The sequence below is a fragment of the Moschus berezovskii genome, chromosome 2 (genome assembly GCF_049115385.1).
Source record: "Moschus berezovskii isolate FMDL1 chromosome 2, NW_MosBer_1.0, whole genome shotgun sequence".
NCBI classification, from domain to species: Eukaryota; Metazoa; Chordata; class Mammalia; order Artiodactyla; family Moschidae; genus Moschus; species Moschus berezovskii.
The window spans coordinates 59,645,960-59,672,782 of record NC_142461.1 but is presented as its reverse complement, the minus strand read 5'-3'; positions in this window follow the sequence as shown (position 1 = coordinate 59,672,782).

The window sequence follows — 26,823 nt, the reverse complement described above, 5'->3', positions numbered from 1 at the left end:
ACATAGGTGTATAGAACAGTCTTTGGAACTCTTTGGGAAAGGGTGAAGGTGGGATGATTTGAGAGAATGGCATTGTAGCATGTATATTATCATATGTGAAATGAATCACCAGTCCAGGTTCGATGCATGATACAGGATGCTTGGGGCTGGTGCATGGGGATGATCTGTCTTGATTTTAATTCCTTCAAATTGAGAGGGTAAAGCAGGAAGGCTAGGGGTCTCCAAATGGAGGAAACAAACTACAAGTGTCAGATTTTTTTCCTTCTCTATACAAAATTAAAAGGAGATTTCTTTTAAAATTCTGTTGCCTGATGACACCTGGTTCCACCTGAACTTAACTTTTCTCAAACCTTCAGCTAATCAATGAATTTTTCTTACAGAAATGGTTTTCTTAAGCTACATTAATGATCTGTGTATTTACCCTAGACTCTGTTTCTTCAAGTCTGTTCTGCTTAAGACTCAGAACTAATAAGGGCTCAACAAACCAGTATGCTTGACTCATACGTTGTTCTCCAAATCTATGTTAGTGAAACTATATATTTACTTGGAAACTTGACTTTCTTCAAGATTCATGTCAATCATTTTATGGCCTGGGATGATTCACCATGTACTAATGTTATCTCAAAATGCATGTTGTGGGTGAGGGACTTGGTGCCACTCTGAGTTTTGAGACATCTCCTTTCTTTAATTAACAGCTTGCTGCTAAGGCTAGCAGGGGGCACTCTTTCTGCCCCGTTCTGATGTCTACATCAGAAGCTTTGTCTATCTCTTTTATACTTTAATAAAAATTTATCACACAAAAACTTTGAAGGATCAAGACTTGTCATCGGCCCCAGATTGAATTCCTCTCCTCTGGAGGCCAAGAATCCTGGCGTATTTCATGGCTCAGCAGCAGCCTTTCAAAATGTTGGCTGTTTTGGCTGTGTCTGCTGTCTTTTGTACTCTGTGTGTTTCGTCACTCAGTCATATCTGACTCTCTGTGACTCTTTGGACTGTAGACCACCAGGCTCCTCTGTCTATGGGATTTTTCAGGAAAGAATGCTAAGTGGGTTGCCATTTCCTTCTCCAGTGAATCTTCCCTACTCAGAGATCAAATCCGCATCTCCTGTGTCTCCTACAATGCAGGCATATTCTTTACCCCCTGAGTCATCAAAGAATCCCTTTCTTACTCTTCATTCCTATTGTATCATCATTGTAGGGATTAGTTACCATGATGCTTGACTGCCCCTGGTGGTGGTAAGGACTAGGTGGTAAGGAGTAAGTATGCTAAAAATAGGGCTGCTGCTGCTGCTGCTAAGTCACTTCAGTCGTGTCCGACTCTGTGTGACCCCATAGATGGAAGCCCACCAGGCTCCCCCATCCCTGGGATTCTCCAGGCAAGAACACTGGAGTGGATTGCCATTTCCTTCTCCAATGTGTGAAAGTGGAAAGTGAAAGTGAAGTCGCTCAGTTGTGTCCGACCCATAGCGACCCCACGGACTGCAGCCTACCAGGCTCCTCCATCCATGGGATTTTCTAGGCAAGAATACTGGAGTGGCTTGCCATTGCCTTCTTCCGAAAGTAGGCAGGACTTGCCATCTTGGTGAGTGGTTTCCACATCCCTAGTTATTTATGGTCTAGATGGAGATATGCCTCTTACCTTGTGCAAGATAAGTGTATCCTCTACCTCCCCCATATCATCATTGTGACTATTGCTCTGGAATTCTTTTCTGCTCTCAAATCTACTGACCATGAACTTGACCACTATAGGAACAATGACAGCTCTACTAGAATGCTTATTTTTCTCATCCACTTTCAAAATGTTTTATGAATCAGAAAATTTTGTGTTGCTAATGACATCCCTCATAGTTTCCCAGAATATCATGCTTCATATATTCAGGTTTTCAAGAATTTATTTTTTTACAAGAAAAATTATAGACTTAGGCATTCAATCTACATTCTTGATTCATTATAGCATTTTCTTTAAGTCTTTCATGTGCTTATGAGAGGCTTTCATTATTTTTTCTCTAGGAGTGACTTTAAATATCAGCTTTTTTACAGTTCATGCTAATTCTAGAAGTTATTTAATTTTTGAAGCATCCACTTCCATTTATCAAATGTAGATGAAACCACAAACTTCAGAGAGTTGGTAAGAAGTTCATGTAAGTGCCATGAGAAAATAGGTAGTCATTCTGGCCTCATTTCAGCTCTCAGTAAATGTTAGTTCCCTTCCCTTAATTTCCTTATTTTGTATGTGTGTAATTCTGGAATCAAGATTGCTGGGAGAAATATCAATAACCTCAGATATGCAGATGACACCACCCTTATAGCAGAAAGTGAAGAACTAAAGAGCGTCTTGATGAAAGTGAAAGAGAAGAGTGAAAAACTTGACTAAAGCTCAGCATTCAGAAAACTAAGATCATGGCAGCCAGTCCCATCACTTCATGGCAAATAGATAGGGAAATAGTGGAAACAGTGGCTGACTTAATTTTTCTGGGCTCCAAAATCACTGAGATGGTGACTGCAGCCATGAAATTAAAAGAGGCTTACTCCTTAGAAGGAAAGTTTTGACCAACCTAGACAACATATTAAAAAGCAGAGACATTACTTTGTCAACAAGGGTCCATTTAGTCAAGGTTATAGTTTTTCCAGAGGTCATGTGTGGATGTGAGAGTTGGACTATAAAGAAAGTCACTGATCACTGAAGAATTGATGTTTTTGAACTGTGGTGTTGGAGAAGACTCTTGAGAGTCCCTTGGACTGCAAGGAGATCCAACCAGTCCATCCTAAAGGAGATCAGTCCTGGGTGTTCATTGAAAGGACTGATGCTGAAGCTGAAACTCCAATACTTTGGCAGCCTGATGTGAAGAGCTGACTCATTGGAAAAGACTCTGATGCTGGGAAAGATTGAAGGCAGGAGGAGAATGGGACAACAGAGGATGAGATGGTTGGGTGGCATCACCGACTCAATGGACATGAGTTTGGGTAAACTCCGTGAGTTGGTGATGGACAGGGAGGCCTGGCATGCTGCAGTTCATGGGGTCGCAAAGAGTCAGATATGACTGAGTGACTGAACTGAACTGAACTCAATTCCTAGCACACAAGGGATGACAGGATCAGACATGAGGGGCTTCTTCTTGATAAGTTCCTGTGCAGGCATCTAACTCTGCCTTTTCCATTTGCCCTCTTGTTCATTATCTCTTTTCTCTAAGTGATTAAGAAGATATATTCGGACTTCTAATTTCTCTATGCTTTCACTTCTTGGAAGTGATAAAATTACATGGGAAGGTTGAAGTTTTGGAGGAAAAGTAGACAAGAACCCACGTGAAAATGGTAATTTGATTTTTACCCTTTTCCCTTATGAAAAGCTGCACTCATAGAAAGCTTGCAAGTTGGATGTCAGAAAATATTATTGTTTTTAATAGTGGCTTATTCTAGAAGTCTCTGTAGTAAATAAAGTATTTTACTTCAAAACCAAACAATCTGTTCCAAACTGCTTTATACAATTATGAATCCATTAAAGCACATAATAGGAAACTTAATGTAAATACAGGCTTTTCGAGTCTCTAAAAACTCTAGATTTTTCTATCCTTCTGTTCTGCAATCAACATTGTTCCCTGTATGGTAAAACATGTTCTTCCATTGTTAATAAAATATGTTAATAATGCTGCACATTTCTTTGTTGACATCCTGATGGAATTTGTTTCTTTAACTTGCTTTAGTGCATGAAAACTGTGTTTCCCAAATCTTGCTGCAGCCTTGCCTTGCATTTCATCTGCCAGTCACATGTTCATTCCTGGACCAATTGCTATCAATTGGATGGACTCCTGACTAATTAGGCTCCCTTCTGGTTATTTCCAAGGTGGCATTTCTTCTACTTCATGTGTGTTAACCACAATGGTCATCTCACACTCATAATAATGTCTCATTATTATCTCTTTAAGTAATTTCCTTACCTGTAATTTGAATGTACTTCTTTTCCTTCTTTCAAAGATGTGCAGCACGCATTTAAAATGGCAGTTAATCATATTTCATAATGTTGGGGGAATTTTTGGACACTTGTTAATTCTGAAATCTTAAAAAATCAGGAGTTCACCAGTATTAAAATATTTTGATTAAGAATATAAAAGCAACTCCTGCAGCTCAATTCCAGAAAAATAAATGATCCAATTAAAAAATGGGCCAAGGAACTAAACAGACATTTCTCCAAAGAAGACATACAGATGGTTAACAAACACATGAAAAGATGTTCAACATCACTCATAATCAGAGAAATGCAAATCAAAACCACAATGAGGTACCATTTCATGGTAGTCAGAATGGCTGCTATCCAAACGTCTACAAACAATAAATGCTGGAGAGGGTGTGGAGAAGAGGGAACCCTCTTACACTGTTGGTGGGAATGCAAACTAGTACAACCACTCTGGAGAACAGTGTGGAGATTCCTTAAAAAACTGGAAAGAGAACTGCCATATGACCCGGCAATTGCACTCCTGGGCGTACACACCAAGGAAACCAGAATTGAAAGAGACACATGTACTCCAATGTTCATCGCAGCACTGTTTATAACAGCCAAGGCATGAAAGCAACCTAGATGTCCATCTGCAGACGAATTGATAAGAAAGGTGTGGTACATATACACAATGGAGTATTACTCAGCCATTAAAAAGAATACATTTGAATCAGTTCTAATGAGGTGGATGAAACTGGAGCCTATCATACAGAGTGAAGTAAGCCAGAAAGAAAAACACCAATACAGTATACTAACGCATATATATGGAATTTAGAAAGATGATAATGATAACCCTGTATACCAGGCAGCAAAAGAGATACAGATGTATAGAACAGTCTTTTGGACTGTGTGGGAGAGGACAAGGGTGGGATGATTTGGGAGAATGGCATTGAAATACGTATATTATCATATGTGAAACGAATCGCCAGTCCAGGTTTGATGCATGATACAGGATGCTCGGGGCTGGTGCTTTGGGATGAACCAGAGGGATAGGATCGGGAGGGAGGTGGAAGGGGGTTTAAAATGGGGAACACATTTGCACCCAGGGTGGATTCATGTCAATGTACGGCAGAACCAATACAGTAATGTAAATTTTAAAAAAATGAATATAAATGTTGTGTAATTGTAAAGAACTCTTTATGTTCTTCCATTTCCAATGCTAAATATGTATTGACTCTCTTACACGGAAAAAATAAATAGCCTAGTTTTAGGCAATAAATTGATAATAAACAGTCAAATTTTACTCTCTTACGGAGTTTGAAATATCATCAATGCCATATGGTCATTCAAAAAGACTATATAGTCATACAGTGTTTTTGAGAGTAAACTTGAATTTCGTTGTATTTATGTAAGCACTGAAGTGTATTGAGGGTTATCTGAGGTGGAGATATGTTAAGATCTTTGGGGATTTGGTGCTTACATAAAGCATAAATCCAACATAATGCTTAATCTCTTGAGATTCTCAAAATAGAGTGAAGCATACAATACAGCAAGAGATTCTTGGATGCTATAATCCTCAGACTTTCTTAATCTTTTCTTACTTGTCTCCAGAAGTAAAACTTCTTGATATTTTATGTGCTAGTTGTCAATAAGAAAGTTATTCTGATTTATTTTTTAATTTTGCAACTCTCTACCCCCTACAACTGACAGGGGAATGAAATGGTCAAAAGGTGGCTCAGAGGTTAAAGCGTCTGCCTCCAATGTGGGAGACCCAGGTTCGATCCCTGCATCGGGAAGATCTCCTGGAGAAGGAAATGGTAACCCCCTCCAGGATTCTTGCCTGGAGAATCCCATGGACAGAGAAGCCTGGTAGGCTACAGTCCATGGGGTCGCAAAGAGTCAGACACGACTGAGCGACTTCATTCACTCTTCACTCTTTCCAAAAGAATAGATACAACTGAACATATATTCTCTTTACTATGTCATTTCTTTTTCAATTTTCGAGTACATTGCAATACAAACAATGAGTTCCTACTTTGTGTGAGGTGCATTGTGGGCACCGAAAAAAAAGTAAATGAAGAAAATTTTGTGTCTACACAAAATGATGGAGTGAGAAATTTGTTAATGGATTCATGTATGATAAAAATGGAGATAATATCTTAGTCCTGCAACCAAAGTGGATCCAGCTGATTAAAGCTAATAAAGAGGCAAGGCTGATGGAAAGAAAAGTTTGCTTTATTTTGGGTGCCAGCAACTGAGGAGGGCACAATAAAGGACAGATGGGCAATATAAAGGATAGAAATGTTATGGATCTAACAGAAGCAGATAATATTAAGAAGAGGTGGCAAGAATACATAGAATAACTACACAAAAAAGATCTCCATGACCCAGATAATCACGATGGTGTGATCATTCACCTAGAGCCAGACATCCTGGAATGTGAAGTCAAGTGGGCCTTAGGAAGAATCACTACGAACAAAGCTAGTGGAGGTGATGGAATTCCAGTTGAGCTCTTTCAAGTCCTAAATGATGATGCTGTGAAAGTCCTGCATTCATATGCCAGCTAATTTGGAAAATTCAGCAGTGGTCACAGTACTGGAAAAGGTCAGTTTTTATTCCCATCCCAAAGAAAGGCAATGCTAAAGAATGTTCAAACTACCTCAAAACTACACTCATCTCACATGCTAGCAAATTATTGTTCAAAATTCTCTAATCCGACAGTACATGTACTGTGAACTTCCAGATGTTCAAGCTGGATTTAGAAAAGGCAGAGGAGCCAGAGATAAAATTGTCAACATCCGTTGGATCATCGAAAAAGGGAGAAAGTTCTAGAAAATTGTCTACCTCTGCTTTTTGAGTATGCCAAAGCCTTTGGTTTTGTGGATCACAACCAACTGTGGAAAATTCTTCGAGATGTGACTACCATACCACCTGACCTGCCTCCTGAGAAATCTGTATGCAGGTCAAGAAGCAACACTTAGAACTGGACATGGAACAACAGACTGGTTCCAAATCGAAAAAGAAGTATGTCAAGACTGTATACTGTCACCCTGCTTATTTAACTTATATGCAGAGTACATCATGACAAATGCTGGACTGGATGAAACACAAACTGGAATCAAGATTGCTGGGAGAAATAGCAATAATCTCAGATATGCAGATGACCCCACACTTATAGCAGAAAGTGAAGAAGAACTAAGGAGCATCTTCATGAAAGTGAAAGAGGAGAGTGAAAAATTGGCTTAAAACTCAACATTCAGAAAACTAAGATCATGGCATCTGGTCCCATCACTTCATGGCATATAGATAGGGAAAAAGCAGAAACAGTGACAGACTTTATTCTGGGGGCTCCAAAATCACTGCAGGTGGTGACTAAAGCCATGAAATTAAAAAACACTTGCTCTTTGGAAGGAAAGTTATAACCAACCAGATAGCATAGTAAAACTCAGAGACATTACTTTGCCAACAAAGGTCTGTCTGGTCAAAGCTATGGTTTTTCCAGTAGTAAAATGTATGGATGTGAGAGTTGGACTATAAAGAAAGCTAAGATCCGAAAAATTGATGCTTTTGAACTATGGTGTTGGAGAAGACTCTTGCGAGTCCTTTGGACTGCAAGGAGAGCCAACCAGTCCATCCTAAAGGAGATCAGTCCTGGGTGTTCATTGGAAGGACTGATGCTAAAGCTGAAATTCAAATACTTTGTTCACCTGACGTGAAGAACTGACTCTTTTGAATAGACCCTGATGCTGGGACAGGTTGAAGTGGGAGGATAAGGGGACAACAGAGGATGAGATGTTGGATGGCATCATCCAACTCTATGGATCTGAGTTTGGGTAAACTCTGGGAGTTGGTGATGGACAGGGAGGCCTGGCGTGCTGCATTCCATGGGGTCATAAAGAGTCGGAAATGACTGAGCGGCTGAACTGAACTGAACTGAGAAGGGGGCAGACTGCAGTTTGAAGGACAACACCATGCACTGATAACCAGTGGCCCAGAGTTTTTATAGGTGAAGGGAGGGGCTACATGCAGAAATAGCACAGTCAGCTCTGACAGTCTTCTGGAAATTGATCATTTCTCTGATCAAACTTATTCTTTGGTTAAAATTTTTCTACAGTTAAGTCATGTGGAAGACATGCGCAGGGAGGGAGGGAGAAGGACCACAGAGTCCACTCCATCTCAGTATAAGATTAAGAGGGTTGAATCTAGGAGTAGAATTGCTTGATCATTAGATGCACATACCTTCAACTTCAAAGCTTTCAGCACTTTGTAACAGTTTACAGTTTAAAAGCAAAATAATAAAATCAGTAATAAATGTTTTAAGGTATCTATCAATTGCAGAAAATAGATTTCAAATACGTTTCTAAGTCAAGAAGTTAAAAATTACTAATTATGAAAACCTCACCATAAATACAATTGTGCAGAAAAGAAAACAATAGAAGATAATCTTTAGAAAAGCAAATAATACAATCAAAGCCTGATCTCCTGATCACACTCTGCTGCTAGTTATCCTGGGCTTATTTCTATTCTAAAAGCACTTCAAACACACCCCTGCCTCTGTGTCTAAATGGATCATGACCTCTAGAACCAAACTGCCCTGGTTGATTAATAACAGTGATTGCCTAGAACATTGCTTAGGATTAATTTAAACACTCAACAAATGTTGGCTGAATCAGGGCCTGCAGTGTGGTCATAAGGTTAAGAGTATATGTTATGGGTTCAGATGACATGAGCTCAAATCGTACCTTGTGCACTTATGTTGTACGGCTTCTCTGGTTGCTCAGCTGGTAAAGAATCTGCCTACAATGCAGGAGATCCTGATTCAATTTCTGGATTAGGCAGATCTGCTGGATAAGTGATAGGCTACCCACTCCAGTATTCTTGGGCTTCCCTGGTGGCTCAGCTAGCAAAGAATCCTTCTGCAATGAGGGAGACCTGGGTTCAGTCCCTGGGTTGGGAAGAGCCCCTGGAGAAAAGAACGGCTACCTACTCCAGTATTCTGGCCTGGAGAATTTCATGGACTCTATCGCTAAGAGTCGGACACGACTGAGCGATTTCACTTTCACTTTTCACTTTCATTCATTGGAGAAGGAAATGGCAACCCACTCCAGTGTTCTTGCCTGGAGAATCCCAGGGACGGGGGAGCCTGGTGGGCTGCCGTCTGTGGGGTCGCACAGAGTCGGACATGACTGAAGCGACTTAGCAGCAGCAGCAGCGGCAGCATAGTGCATGGGGTTGCAAAGAGTCGGACATGACTGTGCGACTTTCACTTTCACTGTAGCCATTGTTATTGGATTAGCGGAAATGTTCCTTCAGTTTTTAAGTAAAAATAAAAGGCACACTTTTCATTTTCACAAAGAACTTCATTAAACAATGTATTCACCATTTTGTTCTACTATCTTCTGCCTTTTTTCAAGCAACTTCATATTCCAAACTTTCTTTTATCTTTTTGAGCAAAGACCTGTCCCAAGTGCCTTTTACAGTCTTTTGGGGAATCAAAAATTTTTCCATTAAGAGAATTTTGTATAGACTGAAATAATGGAAATCCAAAGGACAATGTCTGGTGAATACAATAGATGAATCAGAACTTAGTCAAGCTCTAACTGCTTTTGTCTGGTCATCAAAGAAACATTCAGTCTTTCATGATCCTGATGGAAGAGTGCATGTTTTCTGTTGACTATTTCCAGAAACTTTATGTTAAGTACTGCTTTTCAGGTGGCCTAATTGTGAGTAGCTCTTGTGGAGATTTCCTGGTGGCTCAGGGGTTAAAGCATCTGCCTCCTATGCGGGAGACCTGGGTTCGACCCCTGGGTTCGATCCCTGGGTTGGGAAGATTCCCTGGAGAAGGAAATGGCAACCCACTCCAGTATTCTTGCCTGGAGAATCCCATGGTTGGAGGATTCTGGTAGGCTACACCCCATGGGGTCGCAGAGAGTCGGACATGACTGAGTGACTTCACTTCACTTGTGGGGATTAATTGTGTGGTTTTCTGGAAGGAATTTATAATAAAGAACTACTTTCCAATCCATCTACTGTACATTATTATACAGTATCCATGTTTTATCATCCACCATAATTTGTTTTAAAAACAGAACATTTTTGTTACATTTATGTAGAAAATTGCATGCAGAAAAATGGTCAAGGTTTTTTTTTTTTTCTTTTTGCTTAATTTATATAGAACCCAAACATCACAGTAATTAATGTAACCAAGCTGGTATAAATGATTTTCAAATCTTGGTTTGGATATTTTGAGTATGTCAGCTATCTCCCATGCGGTATAACCTTGATGGTTCTCAGTTAATGTCTCGATTTGACTGCTATTAACTTTAACTGTTCTACCTAACTGTGGAGCATCATTCAGCAAGAAATCTCGAGCACAAAGCTTTACAAACCACTTTTCACACATTTGATCAGTCACAGAACCTTCTCCATACACTACATAAATCTCTTTTTGTGTTTCAGTTGCATTTTTACCTTTCTTGAAACGATAAAGCACAATATGTCAAAATGGTACTTTTTCTTTCATCTTCAATATTAAAATGACTATCAAAATTTCACCAATTTTAAGGTTTTTTTTTAATGCATGCTGATATTATACCTATCACAATACAATCTTAAGAAATTTTTTTGAATGAAGTTAAAGACAACTAATGACTACAAGAGCTATCCTACAGGGGAAAAAAAAACAAAAAAAAAACAAAGCAAAACAGGATTTTTGGCTCTTCCTTGCTTTTGAAGTCTCTGATTCTTACCTTCTAGATCTGAGCTCAGATGTAGTTGCCTGAAGATCAAAATAAATGTATTGTTATTGCTGCAGCAAATAAGGTTTCTGGGTTACTACTAAAAACAGAATAATAACTTGTCAAAAAAAATAATTTGAAAATATTTCACTTATTATAAAATTGTTGTTTTATTTTGCATAATATGTGAGTGAATAGTCGGAGTCTTACTGGGTTTTAACACTTTAACTAGCCTTGCTGATAATCTGGCTAAATATCAATACTTATCAAACATCAACATCTGTTTTGTCTCACAAAGTCACTTTATTTTAGTATATGATTCATTCCCTTATCATTTTATGTTATGCAAAATTATCATTTTATTAGTTTACCCATTTGTGGTTTGTCTTTTTCCTAGTATATGAGATCAGAGAGGCAGGAATTTCATTTGTTTTTTTCATCACTTGATCTGCCTTCCCTCTAAAGGGTCTGAACATAGGCATTTAGATTCCCACATTTCACTTTATAGACTATTACTCGGAGGGCTGTGAGAGTTCGCATATATCCCACACCTAGTTTCCCCTATTGATAATATTTTGCATGATTCATTTGTTAAAACTAATGAACTGATATTGATACACTATAATTAACTTTATCCAAATTTCCTCAGTTTTGGTGCAATGTCCTTTTTCTGTTTCAGGATCTCATTTAAGATATCATATTGCATTTAGTAGTTATGTTATTTTAGACTCCTGCGGCCTGTGAAAGTTTCTCTAACTTTGCTTGTTTCTGGTGATACTGATGATTTTGTTTGCTCAAGTGTTTTGTAAAATATTGCTCAATTGGAGTTTGTTTGATGTTTTTCTTTTTTAATTTATCTTTTATTTAAGTATAGTTGATTTGCAGTGTTTTATTAATTTATGGTACATAGCAAAGTGATTCAGTTACACATATATAATACATATGCATTTTAATAAATTCTTTTTCATTATGGTTTAGTAAAAGATATTGTTAGTTGTCTTTGCTAGATAGTAGAACCTTGTTGTTTATCGAGTCTACATATAATAGTTTGCATCAGCTAATCCCAAACTCCCAATTCATACCTCCCCCATCTCTCTCCCACTGAAAATCACAAGTCTGTTTCCTATGTATGTTAGTCTATTTTCATTTCATATGTTCATTTATATTGTATTTTATATTCCCTATATGAGTGATATAATATGGTATTTTTCTTTAACTTTCTAACTTCACTTAGTATGATACTCTATAAATCCATCCATGTTTGCTGCAAATGGCATTGTTTCATTCTCTTTTATGGCTGAGTAGTATTCCATTGTGTTTATGTGTGGTATGTGTGTATGTGTGTGTGTGTGTGTGTAGCATCTTCTGTATCTATTCATTTGTTGATGGGCATTTAGGTTGCTTCCATGTCTTGGCTACAGTATACAGTGCTGCTATGAACATTGAAGTGCATGTATCTTCTTAAATTAGAGTTATATCTGGATATATGCCTGGGACTGGGGTCATTGCATCATTGTTTGATATTTTTCCCATTATTAGACTGGAGCTATACTGGCTTCACTGATATCTCAGCTGGTAAAGAAACCATCTGCAATGCAAGAGACCCCAGTTTGATTCCTGAGTCAGGAAGATCCACCTGAAGAATTCCAGACTGTATAGTCCATGGGGTAACAAATAATTGCACACGACTGAGTGACTGAACAACAGTAACAACAAATGGGTTTTGGGGAGAAAGACCACAAAGGTAAAGTGTCATTTTCTTATCATATCATGTTAATATTAGCTATCAACATATTATTTTTCATCACATTGCTGAGATAGTGTGGAAAAAAATAAAGAAACTCTCTCTTAAAATGAAATAAAAAAGCCCCAAAGGGTGAATTCCCACACATGCATCAGCAGCAGCTTACAGACTCCAACAAGAAGGAAGATTTTCTTCAGATCCAGCCACAACATGCTGCCCATTATTTGCAGTCAAAGAAGAATCACCAAAGTCCTCCCAAGCTCCCTGCTTTCTCCTGGAAAAGCCAACCCCATCCCCCTTTCTCCAGACTTGCCTATGTTTGCAGTAGTTTGCTTGTCCCAAATTACAATTTCCTGCTACTTTATAAAAGAGTAAGTTATTTTCTTAGCAACATCAATTTTTTAAATAGGTTAACTATGTTTGACAGATTTCTTTACTATAAATTTAATCTTCTTATCTCCCTTTCAGTACAATTTACTTTGAAATAAAGACACAATGCAGTGCCCACCTTAAGTGGGGAGATATGCTCTATCTTTCAGTTCAGTTTAGTCGCTCAGTCGTGTCCAACTCTTTGAGACCCCATGGACTGCAGCACAACCAGGCTTTCCTGTCCCTCACCAACACCCAGGGCCTACTCAAACTAATGTCCGTCACATCAGTGATGCCATCTAACCCTCTCATCCTCTGTTGTCCCCTTCTCCTCCCACATTCAATCCTTCCCAGAATCAGGGTCTTTGCAAATGAGTCAGTTCTTCTCATTAGGTGGCCAAATTATTGGAGTTTCAGCTTCAGCATCAGTCCTTCCAATGAATATTCAGGATGGATTTCCTTTAGGATGGACTGGTTGGATCTCCTTGCAGTCCAAGGGACTCTCAAGACTATTCTCCAATATCACAGTTCAAAAGCACCAGTTCTTTGGCTCTCAGTTTGCTTTATAATCCAACTCTCACATCCATACCTGACTATTATCTTCTTTAGGGGAGAGTATTTAAGTAAGTTATTTGGAATTTTTCTGCATTGAAGATTTGGTTATCCAAATAGTTATGTATTTAATAATTTATTAAACTATTTTTGGTATAAGCATATAAATTATCAGCATGGATACCACACTTTTATGGTGTTTATTTTGATTCTTAAATTGCTCTAGCTTTATCCATTTATTACTGGACATTTTGGTGGTTTCAAGTTTTGAGCGATTAAGAACAAAACTGTGGTAAACATTCTCATGGAACTTTTCATATAAACATCATTTGTTAAATCAGCTGAATAAATACCTAGGAATACTACTGTCAGATCATATGAAAAGACACTTTTAATTTTGCAATTAACTTCCAAACTCTCTTCCAAAGTGGCTGTACTATTTTGAATACCCTCTCATAATGAATGAGGGATTTTGTTACTCCAGATACTGACCAACACTTGATAAGGTCATCTTTTGGAATTTATCATTTCTAATTACAGTAGTATTACAATGTTCTGCAATGAAAAATCATGTTGAGTCCTTTTTAAAATGCTTATATGTTATCTGGGTATATTCTTTGGTGAGGTGTCTGTTCAGATCATTGATCATCAGTTCTTCTCTAAAATCAGTTGTTTATAATTTTACTGTTTGATTGTGATTTTTGTATATTTTATTTTTTTATTATTATTTGCCATGCCAGGAAGCATGTGGGATCTTAGTTCCCTGACCAGAGATTTAACCCATGCCTCCTGCAATAGAAGCATTGAGTCTTTACCACTGGAGTGCTAGGGAAGTCTTCTTTGCTTAGTTAATCTAATTATTTTTATTTTATTTATATTTTACCTTAGCAGAGTAATGTTTGTTTTTTTTTCTTATTTATTTTTTATGCACTTTTTTAGGGCTCACAGTATGTGAGATCTTAGTTCCCCAAACATGGACTGAACATGCAGTGGAAATGTGGAGTCTTAACCACTGGATCACCAGAAAAGTCTCTTTTTGTGTTATTTAAATAGAAATTCCTTATCAGATGTGTTTTGAAAATATTTTCTCCCAGTCTATAACTTGTCTTTTGATTTTCTTAACCATCGCTCACAGTGCAGAAGTTTTCAATGTTGATAAAATGTGACATCAATTTTATTTTCATGGATCACAGGATTTTTCAGTTCAGTTCATTTGCTCAGTTTTGTGCAACTCTTTGAGACTCCATGGACTGCAGGAATAGAGTGCTTTTTTTAAAATGTATATTTTAAAAACTTATTTATCACAAGATACTTACTGTTTTGTAAATGACTCTTTGTCGTGTAGTATATATCAGTTCAGTTCAGTTCAGTCACCTGGTCATGTCTGACCCTTTGCAACCTCGTGAAATGCAGCACACCAGGCCTCCCTATCCATCACAAACTCCCCTAGTTTACTCAAACTTATGTCCATTGAGTCGGTGATGCCATCCAACCATCTCATCATCTCTGTCATCCCGTTCTCCTCCCGCCTTCAATCTTTCCCAGCGTCAGGTTCTTTTCCAATGAGTCAGTTCTTCACACAAGGTGGCCAAAGTATTGGAGTTTCAGCTTCAACATCAGTCCTTCCAATGAATATTCAGGACTGATTTCCTTTAGGATGGACTGGTTGGATCTCCTTGCAGTCCAAGGGACTCTCAAGTGTCTTCTCTAACACTACAGGTCAAAAGCATCAATTCTTCAAGCTCAGATTTCTTTCTACTCCAGCATTAATACATACTACTGGATAAACCATAGCTTTGACAAGATGGACCTTTGTTGACAAAGTAATGTCTCTGCTTTTTAATAAGCTGCCCAGGTTGGTCATAACTTTTCTTCCAAGGAGTAAGCAACTTTTAATTTCATGACTTAGTCACCATATGCAGTGATTTTGGAGCCCCCAAGATAAAGTCTGTCACTGTTTCCACTATTTCCCCATCTATTTCCCATGAAGTGATGGGACCAGATGCCATGATCTTAGTTTTCTGAATGTTGAATTTGAAGCCAACTTCTTCATTCTCCTCTTTCACTTTCATCAAGAGGCTTTTTAGTTCTTTGCTTTCTGCCATAAGGGTTGTGTCATCTGTATATCTGAGGTTATTGATATTTCTCCTGGCAATCTTGACTCCAGCTTGTGCTTCATCCAGTCCAGCATTTGTCATGACGTACTCTGCATATAAGTTAAATTAGCAGGGTGACAATATATAACCTTTAGAAACTCCTTTCCCTATTTGGAAGCAGTCTGTTGTTCCATGTCCAGTTCTAAGTGTTGCTTCTTGACCTGCATACAGATCTCTCAGGAGGGAGGTCTGGTATTCCCATGATCTGGTATTCCCATTCCTTTAAGAATTTTACAGTTATTTTGTGATTCACACAGTCAAAGACTTTAGCATAGTCAGTAAAGCAGAAGTAGATGATTTTTTAGAACTCTCTTCCTTTTTCAATAATCCAACAAATGTTGGCAATTTGATCTCTAGTTCCCCTGCCTTTTCTAAATCGAGTTTGAACTTCTGGAAAATTCATGGTTTATGTACTGTTGAAGCCTGACTTGGAGAATTTTGAACATTACTTTGCTAGCGTGTGAGCTGAGGGCAATTGTGTGTTAGCGTGAGCAATTTTTAGCTTTGCCTTTCTTCGGGATTGCAATGAAAACTGATCTTTTTCAGTCCTGTGGCCACTGCTTAGTTTTCCAAATTTCCTGGCATATTGAGTACAGTACTTTCACAGCATCATCTTTTAAGGTTTGAAATTGCTCAACTGGAATTCCATCACTTCTACTAGCTTTGTTCATAGTGATGCTTCCTAAGGCCCACTTGACTTCACATTCCAATATGTCTGGCTCTAGGTGAGTGAAAATATCCCTTGGTATCTCCAATTTTCTTGAAGAGATCTCTAGTCTTTAGCATTCTATTATTTTCCTCTTTTACTTTGCACTGATTACTGAGGAAGGCTTTCTTATCTCTCCTTGCTATTCTTTGGAATTCTACATTCAGATGCGTGTATCTTTCCTTTTCTCCTTTTCCTTTCACTTCTCTTCATTTCATAGCTATTTGTAAGGCCTCCTCAGATAACCATTTTGCCTTTCTTCATTTCTTTTTCTCGGAGATGTTATTGATTGCTGCCTCCTGTACAATGTCACAAACCTCTGTCCATAGTTTTTCAGACACTCTATTGTATCTAATCCCAGGAATCTATTTCTCACTTCCACTGTATAGCTGCAAGGGATTTGATTTAGGTCATACCTTAGTGGTCTAGTGGTTTTCCCTACTTTCTTCAATTTACATTAGAATTTGGCAATAAGGAGTTCATGATTTGAGCCACAGTCAGCTCCCTGTCTTGCTTTTGCTGACTGTAGAGAGCTTCTCCATCTTTGACTGCAAAGATTATAATCAATCTGATTTCTATATTGACCATCTGGTGATGTCCATATGCAGAGTCTTCCCCTGTGCTATTGGAAGAGGGTGTTTGCTATGACCAGTGCGTTCTCTTGGAAAAACTCTATTAGCCTTTGCCCTGCTACATTCTATACTCCAAGGCCAAATTTGCCTGTTACTCCAGGTGTTTCTTGACTTCCTACTTTTGCATTCCACTCCCCTATAATGAAAAGGACATCTTTTTTGGGTCTTATTTCTTGAAGGTCTTGTAGATCTTCATACAACTGTTAAACTTCAGCTTCTTTGACATTATTTGTCAGGGCATAGACTTAGATTACTGTGTTATTGAATGGTTTGCCTTGGAAACGAATAGGGATCATTCTGTCTTTTTTGAGATTGCATCCAAGTACTGCATTTTGTACTCTTTTGTTGACTATGATGGGTGCTCCATTTCTTCTAAGGGATTCTTGCCCACAGCAGTAGATATAATGTTCATCTGAGTTAAATTAACCCATTCCAGTCCATTTTAGTTCACTCATTCCTAAAATGTCGATGTTCACTCTTGCCATCTACTGTTTGACCACTTTCAATTTGCCTTGATTCATGGATCTAACATTCCAGGTTCCTATGCAATATTGTTCTTTACAGTATAGGACTTTACTTCCATCACCAGTCACATCCACAGCTGGGTGTTGTTTTGTTTTGGCTCCTTCTCTTTAATTGATATATAGTTCATTCACACAATTATGTTAGTTTTAGGTGTAACGCATAGTGGTTCAATATTCTGATAGACTATACTTCATAAATTATTACAAATATTGGCTATATTACTTATCCATACAACATATCCATTTTGTATATATTATTTATTTTATACTAGTTGTTTGTATCTCTTAATACCATAACACTATCTCACCTCCTCCCAGCTTCAAATGTTTCATTGGTAACCATTAGTTTGTCCTCTGTATCTGTGAATCCATTTCTTTTTTGTTGTATATGTTCATTTGTATTATTTTTTAGATATTTCATATAATCATATCATATAGTATTTGTATTTATCAGTCTGACTTATTTTACCTAGCATAGAGTTTGAGTGTACTCCGGGAGCTGGTGATGGACAGGGAGGCCTGGCGTGCTGTGATTCATGGGGTCGCGGAGAGTCAGACACGACTGAGTGACTGAACTGAACTGAGTGAACTGAGTACAATACAGGTCCATTCAAACTGTTGTAAATGGCAGAATTTCATTCTTTTTTATGGCTCAGTAGAATTCCATCATATATAGAATATATTTGAGTGGGTTTCCTTGATAGTTTGGCAAGTAAAGTATCCACCTGCAATGCAGGAGAAACTGGTTTGATTTCTGGGTTGGAAAGATCCCCTGGAGAAGGGATAGGCTACTTACCCCAGTATTCAAGGACTTTCCTGCTGGCTCAAATGATAAAGAATCTGCCTGCAATTCCTGCCTATGGGAGACCTGGGTTCGATCCCTGGGTTGGGAAAATCTCCTGGAGAAATGCACTGCAATACACTCCAGTATTCTTGCCTGGAGATTTCCTATGGACAAAGTAGCCTGCCAGGCTATAGTCCATGGTGTCACAAAGAGTCAGACACGACTGAGCAATGAAGCACAGCACAACACAGATTTAAACAGGAAGAAGAAATAATCAATGAACTGAATATAGGATAATTGAAGTTACTGAGTTTAGGGAACAGAGAGAGAACAAAAATGAGCACAACATAAAGGATTCATCATCGTTATGAAGCAGACCAATATACAATGTGGATACCAAAATGATGAGAGAAAGAAAATGAAGCAGAGAGAGCATTTGAAAAAACAATGGCTAGAAGGAACAAGATGGTGGAGGACTAGGATGGCGAGACCAATCTCTCCCCCACAAATTCATCAAAAGAACATTTGAACTCGGAGTAAAGTCCACAAAACAACTTCTGAATGCTGGCAGAGGACATCAGGCACCCAGAAAAGCAGCCCATTGTCTTCGAAAGGAGGTAGGAAAAACATAAAAGATAAAAAGAGAGACAAAAGAAGTAAGGATGGAGCTCCGTCCCGGGAAGGGAGACTTTAAAAAGAGAGAAGTTTCCAAACACCAGGAAACACTCTCATTGGCGAATCTGTGGTGAGCCTTGGAACCACAGAGGGCCACATAACACTCTTTTTTCTTTTTTAAGATTGTTTTAAAACCCACATTCCATTCCATTCCATTCTGTCCCTCAATCGTGTCCGATTCTTGTGACCCCGTGGACTGCAGCCTACCAGGCTTCTCCATCCATGGGATTCTCCAGGCAAGAATACTGGAGTGGCTTACCGTTTGATTACCTGCCAAATGGTAACTCCTAGCGGAGAAGCAGTGCAGATGCCTGTATATACCATTAGCAAACGGGGGCTGGGCAGGGAGGAGCCAGCTGAACTGCTTAGAGAGAGGACTGGGCTTGAATGCCGCGAGGGCAATCTGAGAGAACTGGGGATAGCAAAGCAGGCTGGGATAGCTTCCCCACGAAAAGGTGGAAAGCTCTAACCTAAGACTCTGCCAGCCCGGCTCACAGAACAAAGGACTGAGCAGAGCGAGCTGGCTGCGGTCAGCCCATCCCCCATCCCCCCACCGAGACAGGCAAGGGAGGGCAGCCAGAGCCAGAGGGGGCAACTGCAGCCCCAGAAAAGCATCTGATACCAAACTTCAGGCAGGCTTCGCTGCTAATCAAGACTTCTGGGGCTCAGGCCGGTCGATATCTGCCTGAGAAGGTGTGATGGTTGTACACCCAGAAAACCGAGTGGCAGGGACTGGGGAGGTGATAAGTTGCAGCGACCACGCTAACCAAACACCTGGTCCCCTAAGCTGCTCAGACTGGGGAAGGCACAAAACGCAGACCCAACCAAGTCTGCACCTTTGTGGAGTAACCAAGAACATGAACTTCAGCCGCTCAGACCTGGGAAGTGCATAAAACCCAGTGCTAGTCTCGGACAGTTCCCGGCAGAGCAACCTAGAGTCTATGCAGTGTAGACTGGGACAGCACACGTGCTGTCAGCGGGGGCAAACCCAGTGTGGCCGAGACGTTGCGAGCATTCCCACAGACACCAGAGATATTTGTCTGCAGTGTTCCTCCCTTCCCAGAACAGGACTGAACAACTGAGCCTTTAAAAAGTGTCCACCTGCACCCCAGTGTCAGGGTGGAAATTAGACACTGAAGAGACCAGCAAACAGATGCTAAAACAGAGGGAACCACCTTGGAAATGACGGATAGAGAAGTCTAGAGGCTACTCCAAGAATAAGACCAAAAACCAGAGGCAAGAGGCTTAAGCCCGAATCCTGAGAACACGAGAGAATACCTGACTCCAGGGAATATTAATCGATAGGAGCTCTTCAAACATCTCCAAACCTACACTAAAACCAAGCACCACCCAAGGGTCAACAAGTTTCAGAGCAAGACATACCACGCAAATTCTCCAGCAACACAGGAAAATAGCCATGAGTTTCAATATACAGGCTGCCCAAAGTTACTCCAAATCCCCTGACATCTCATAACTCATTACTGGACACTTCATTGCACTCCAGAGAGAAGAAATCCAGCTCCACCCACCAGAACACTGACACAAGCTTCCCTAACCAGGAAACCTTGACAAGTCACCCATCCAACCCCACACACAGCAAGGAAACTACATAATAAAGAGAACTCCACAAACTGCCAGAAGAGGGAAAGGCCACCCCAAGCAAGGCAATATAAGCAAGATGAAGAGGCAGAGAAATACCCAGCAAGTAAAGGAACAAGATAAATGCCCACCAACACAAACAAAAGAAGATATAGAGAATCTACCTGATAAAGAATTTCGAATTTTGGTGGTGAAAATGATTCAAAATCTTGAAAACAAAATGGAGTTACAGATAAATAACCTGGAGAAAAGGATTGAGAAGATGGAAGAAAGGTTTAATAAGGACTTAGAGGAAATAAAAAAGAGTCAATATACAATGAATAATGCAATAGATGAGATCAGAAATACTCTGGAGGGAACAAACAGTAGAATAACAGAGGCAGAAGACAGGATAAGCGAGCTAGAAGATGGAATTGTAGAAATAAATGAAACAGAGAGGAAAAAAGTAAAAGGAAATAAAAAAAAATGAGGACAATATTAGAGACCTCTGGGACAATGTTAAACGCTCCCACATTTGAATCATAGGAGTCCAAGAAGAAGAAGACAAAAAGAAAGACCATGAGAGAATACTTGAGGAGATAATAGTTGAAAGCTTTCCTAAAATGGGGAAAGAAATAATCACCCAAGTCCAGGAAACCCAGAGAGTCCCCAACAGGATAAATCCAAGGCGAAATACTCCAAGAAACATATTAATCAAATTAACAAAGATCAAACACAAAGAACAAATATTAAAAGCAGCAAGGGAAAAGTAGCAAATAACACACAAGGGGATTCCCATAAGGATAACAGCTGATCTTTCAAAAGAAACTCTTCAGGCCAGGAGGGAATGTCAAGACATACTTAAAGTGATGAAAGACAATAACCTACAGCCCAGATTACCATACCCAGAAAGGATCTCATTCAAATATGAAGGAGAAATCAAAAGCTTTACAGACAAGCAAAAGCTGAGAGAATTCAGCATCACCAAACCAGCTCTCCAACAAATGCTAAAGGATCTTCTCTAGACAGGAAACACAGAAAGGGTGTATAAACTCGAACACAAAACAATAAAGAAAATGGCTACGGGATCATACTTATCAATAATCACCTTAAACATAAATGGGTTGAATGCCCCAACCAAAAGACAAAGGCTGGCTGAATGGATACAAAAACAAGACCTCCATATATGTTGTCTACAAGAGACCCACCTCAAAACGAGGGACACATACAGACTGAAAATGAAGGGCTGGAAAAAGATATTCCATGCAAATAGAGACCAAAAGAAAGCAGGAGTAGTAATACTCATATCAGATAAAATAGACTTTAAAACAAAGGCTGTTGAAAGAGACAAAGAAGGAAACTACATAATGATCAAAGGCTCAATCCAAGAAGAAGGTATAACAATTATAAATATTTATGCACCCAACATAGGAGCACGGCAATATGTAAGACAATTACTAACAAGTATGAAAGGGGAAATTAACAACAATGCAATAATAGTGGGAGATTTTAATACCCCACTTACATTTATGGATAGATCAACTAAATAGAAAATTAACAAGGAAACACAAACTTTAAATGATACAATAGACCAGCTAGACCTAATAGATCTCTATAGGACATTTCACCCCAAAACAAGGAATTTCACCTTTTTCTCAAGTGCACAGGGAACCTTTTCCAGGATAGATCACATCCTGGGCCATAAATCTAACCTTGGTGAATTCAAAAAAATTGAAATCATTCCAAGCATCTTTTCTGACCACAATGCGGTAAGATTAGATCTCAACTACAGGAGAAAAACCATTAAAAATGCCAACATATGGAGGCTGAACAACACGTTGCTGAATAATGAACAAATCATAGAAAAAATCAAAAGAGAAATCAAAATATGCATAGAAATGAATGAAAATGAAAACACAACAACCCAAAACCTCTGGGACACTGTAAAAGCAGTGCTAAGGGGGAAGTTCATAGCAATACAGGCACACCTCAAGAAACAAGAAAAAAGTCAACTGAATAACCTAACTCTACATCTAAAGCAACTAGAAAAGGAAGAAATGAAGAACCCCAGGGTCAGTAGAAGGAAAGAAATCGTAAAAATTAGGGCAGAGATAAATGCAAAAGAAACAAAAGAGACCATAGCAAAAATCAACAAAGCCAAAAGCTGGTTCTTTGAGAAGGTGAATAAAATTGACAAACCACTAGCCAGACTCATCAAGAAACAAAGGGAGAAGAACCAAATCAATAAAATTAGAAATGAAAATGGAGAGATCACAACTGACAACACAGAAATACAAAGGATTATTAGAGAATACTATCAGCAATTGTATGGCAATAAAATGAATAACCTGGAAGAAATGGACAAATTCTTAGAAAAGTACAACTTTCCAAAACTGAAGCAGGAAGAAATAGAAAATCTGAACAGACCCATCACAAGCAAGGAATTAGAGGCTGTAATCAGGAATCTTCCAGCAAACAAAAGCCCAGGTCCAGACGGCTTCACAGCCGAATTCTACCAAAAATTTAGAGAAGAGCTAACACCTATTCTACTCAAACTCTTCCAGAAAATTGCTGAGGAAGGGAAACTTCCAAACTCATTCTATGAGGCCACCATCACCCTAATCCCAAAACCTGGTAAAGACCCCACAAAAAAAGAAAACTAGAGGCCAATATCACTGATGAACATAGATGCAAAAATCCTTAACAAAATTCTAGCAATCAGAATCCAACAACACATCAAGAAGATCATACATCATGACTAAGAGGGCTTTATCCTAAAAATGCAAGGATTCTTCAAAATCTGCAAATCAGTCAACATAATACACCACATTAACAAACTGAAAAATAAAAATCATATGATTATCTCAATAGATGCAGAGAAAGCCTTTGACAAAATTCAACATCCATTTATGATATAAAAACCCTCCAGAAAGTGGGAATAGAAGGGGCATACCTCAACATGATAAAAGCTATATATGACAAACCCACAGCAAACATTATCCTCAATGGTGAAAAACTAAAAGCATTTCCCCTAAAGTCAGGAACAAGACAAGGGTGCCCACTCTCACCACTACTATTCAACATAGTTCTGGAAGTTTTGGCTACAGCAATCAGAGCAGAAAAAGACATAAAAGGAATGCAAATTGGAAAAGAAGAAGTAAAACTTTCACTGTTTGCTGATGACATGATCCTCTACACAGAAAACCCTAAAAACTCTACCAGAAAACTACTAGAGCTAATCAATGATTACAGTAACGTTGCAGGATATAAAATCAACACACAGAAATCCCTTGCATTCCTATACACTAATAATGAGAAAATAGAAAGAGAAATTAAGGAAACTATTCCATTCACTGTTGCAACGAAAAGAATTAAATACTTAGGAATATATCTACCTAAGGAAACAAAAGGCTTGTACATAGAAAACTATAAAACACTAGTGAAAGTCATCAAAGAGGACACTAATAGATGGAGAAATATACCGTGTTCGTGGATTGGAAGAATAAATATTGTAAAAATGAGTTTACTACCCAAAGTAATTTATACATTCAATGCAATCCCTATCAAGCTACCAATGATATTTTTCACAGAACTAGAAGAAATAATCTCACAATTTGTATGGAAATACAAAAAACCTCGAATAGCCAAAGCAATCTTGAGAAAGAAGAATGGAACTGGGGGAATTAACCTGCCGGACTTCAGGCTCTACTACAAAGCCACAGTCATCAAGACAGTATGGTACTGGCATAAAGACAGAAATATAGATCAATGGAACAAAATAGAAAGCCCAGAGATAAATCCACACACCTATGGACACCTTATCTTTGAGAAAGGAGGCAAGAATATAAAATGGAGAAAAGACAGTCTCTTTAACAAGTGGTCCTGAGAAAACTGGTCAGCCACTTGTAAAAGAATGAAACTAGAGCACTTCCTAACACCATACACAAAAATAAACTCAAAATGGATTAGAGAGCTAAATGTAAAACCAGATTCTATAAAACTCCTAGAGGAGAACCTAGGCAAAACACTCTCTGACATAAATCAAAGCAGGATCCTCTAAGACCCACCTCCCAGAATATTGGAAATAAAAGCAAAAATAAAGAAATGGGACCTAATTAAAATCAAAAGCTTCTGCACAGCAAAGGAAACTATAAGTAAGGTGAAAAGACAGCCTTCAGAATGGGAGAAAATAATAGCAAATGAAGCAACTGACAAAGGATTAATCTCCAAAATATACAAGCAGCTCCTGCAGCTCAATTCCAGAAAATAAATGACTCAATCAAAAAATGGGCCAAAGAACTAAACAGACATTTCTCCAAAGAAGACATAAAGATGGCTAACAAACACATGAAAAGATGCTCAACATCACTCATAATCAGAGAACTGCAAATCAAAACCACAATGAGATACCATTTCACACCAGTCAGAATGGCTGCTATCCAAAAGTCTACATGCAATAAATGCTGGAGAGGGTGTAGAGAGAAGGGAACCGTCTTACACTGTTGGTGGGAATGCCAACTAGTACAACCACTATGGAGAACAGTGTGGAGATTCCTCAAAAAACTGGAAATAGAACTGCCATATGATCCAGCAATTGCACTCCTGGGCATACACACCGAGGAAACCAGAATTGAAAGAGACACATGTACCCCAATGTTCATTGCAGCACTGTTTATAATAGCTAGGACATGGTAGCAACCTAGATGTGCATCTGCAGACGAATGGATAAGAAAGCTGTGGTACATATACACAATGGAGTATTACTCAGCCATTAAAAAGAATGCATTTGAATCAGTTCTAATGAGGTGGATGAAACTGGAGCCTATTATACAGAGTGAAGTAAGCCAGAAAGAAAAACACCACACATATATATGGAATTTAGAAAGATGCAAATGATAACCCTGTATACGAGGCAGCAAAAGAGACACAGATGTATCGAACAGTCTTTGGGACTCTGTGGGAGAGGGTGAGGGTGGGATGATTTGGGAGAATGGCACTGAAACATGTATGTTGTCATATGTGAAACGAATCACCAGTTTAGGGTTGATGCATGTTAAAGGATGCTCGGGGCTGGTGTGCAGGGATGACCTAGAGGGAGGATAAAGGGAGGAGGGAGGTGTGAGTGGAATTCAGCAGGGGGAACTCATGTACACCCAGGGCGGATTCATGTCAATGTATGGCAAAACCAACCAATATAATATTGTAAAATAATTTGCCTCCATTAAAAAAAAATATTGGGAAATATTAAATAAAATAAAAAAATAAAACTAGGCATTAAAAAAAACAAAAAACAATGGCTAGAATGTCCCAAACTTAATGAAAGGCCCAAATCTATAAATCCTAGAAATTTAGTGTATTTTCATTAAGATAAGCTCCAAGAGCCATCCAATGAAACAAATTATAATCAAATTGGTTAAAGACAAAGAGAAAGAAAAAATCTTGAAAACAGTATGAGAAAATTAACTTGTTATATACAAGAGTTCCTCAATCTGGTTACTACCAGTAGTTGATTTATTATCAGAAAATTGTGTACACAAGACAGAAGATATATGAGCAATGTAAAAGCCAACTCTATTATAATTTTAATATTTAATTCCGTTTGAAAAATTTCCACAGACTTTAAAAGGCAAATGCAAAAATACAATTTGCATTGTTAGGCTCAAAATGTGTAAAGTTGTTTTTATTATGACTAATGTAGAGATGGAAGAGTGATGTAAGAGTCAAATTATCATACATGGTTCATGTTAATTTTATGTCAATTGATATTAAATTGTTATATCTTTAGAATGTTATATGTAATCCCCATGGTAACCACACAAATATAGAAATTTAGCAGTATATACAAAATGTAAAGTGAGAAATGAACAAAAATTTATCAACTAAAATTTTAACTAAATAAAAAAGAAATCATTGATGGAGAAATGAGGGAAAAAATGTTCAAGACATACAGAAAAATGATAGAAGTAATATCAGAATTGCTTTGTGTTGTTTAGTTGCTAAGTTTTGTCCAACTTTTTGTGACCCCATAAACTGCAGCATGTCAGTCTCCCCTGTTCTTCACTATCTCTTTGAGTTTGCTAAAATTTATGTCCATTGAGTCTGTATAAATGCATTAAAACCTTTTAGCAAAAAGCAGAGACTGACAGGGTGGATGAAAAAACATGATCTAGTACTTGTCCTCTTGAGATTTAAAGATATCAATTGATTGAAAGTGAACACCAGAAAAAGAATTCTATATGAGTAATAACAAAAAGCTAGCATGGTTGGACTAATATCAGACAAAATAGGCTTACATGAAATATATTTGAGAGAAAAGTTGTCTTTGTTGCTCCAGACTGGTCTAGTTGCCAGTTGCCAGTTATCAGATTTGCTTGGTTGGTGTCATATGTAGACGAAATTCCCACCTGAACTCCACTTATTTTATTAACCCATAGA